The following is a 1,273-nucleotide window of genomic DNA, read 5'->3' as shown; positions in this document are numbered from 1 at the left end:
ACTACAATTCGTATCTAGTTGAAGATATTACTCTCAAAAATTGAAAAAAAAATTCTAATTTATCAATTAAACAGTTAGTTATTACATCGTCTCCATAAAGACAATTAAAATCATTAATTTCTAATGTTTTCAAAATATTTATTAACGAATGAAGTTTGATATGATAGGTTTCAACTACAAAATTAAATCATTTTACTTTGCAATTTAATAATTTTTTTACTCTATTTATGTGTACTACTATTAGACTATAATATTCAAATTTTTTTCTAACGTGTTGCTATATAAATCATTTCTAAAAAAAATGATTGTTTTTTCTCCTGAATTAACAATTGATTTTTACAAATATAATCAAATTTTATAATAAACTCAATTGAGTAAATCTTTTTAACAACTTTGTTTTGATTGGTACATTTAGTTAAAGTAAATCATTAAAATTAATTAAGTTCTCAATATTTCAATTGTAGAATCTTTTCAAAGAACAAAAGTTACTAGGAAATTATTACTATTACTTCTATTTAAGTTATCTATTACCATAAAAATGCAAAAAAATATTTGTTACTCTGATAAATATACTATAAATAGTAATTGTAAAATTTTCTGACTGCATATTGATCTTAACGATACAATTTTTTTAATTGTCATAAAATTTTCTATTTAATGATGTCAATGTCAAACTTGCCAATTGAGCTAAAAGTTATGGTAAAATAAATTATTTTTTTTTTATTATAAGCATTTACAACAATCAACTTTAAACGATTAAAAAAATAGGTTAAATATGTCATTTTCCTTATTTTTAACATATTAATAATCAAAACCAGCATTAATTTAAAACAATTTTGTTTGTGCTTAATTATTTTTAGCTTTATTTATATGTATATTCTATTTTTTAATAATATTAAAACTTAGAAGTTATAGAAAAAGTCTAATTGCACATTTTAAAACATCGCGAAAAGTTGATTTAGAATAGTATATTTTTGTTTCTGATGGAAGTTCCTTGTAGTCCAGTGTATAAAACTTATAACTTTGTTAACTNAATGTTATAAATGCATATGTGTGTATGTGTGAGTTTATTTATTTATTGTATCATTAAAGTGTAGTGTATATTAAGATACAACCGATAGAGTAGGTAATTGATTTGACGCTATATTATTTAAACCCAACTAAACGCTAAATTGTGCATTCCCAAACAACAATCATATTATGTCAATTTCCACCGGAATTTCTGGTAATCTTTTTCTTTTTCTTTGCCTTAATCCCAACTACTTGGGGTCGG

The sequence above is a fragment of the Daktulosphaira vitifoliae genome, unplaced genomic scaffold (assembly GCF_025091365.1).
Source record: "Daktulosphaira vitifoliae isolate Bord-2020 unplaced genomic scaffold, ASM2509136v1 Scaffold_511, whole genome shotgun sequence".
NCBI lineage: Eukaryota > Metazoa > Arthropoda > Insecta > Hemiptera > Phylloxeridae > Daktulosphaira > Daktulosphaira vitifoliae.
This window is presented reverse-complemented; position numbering follows the sequence as displayed.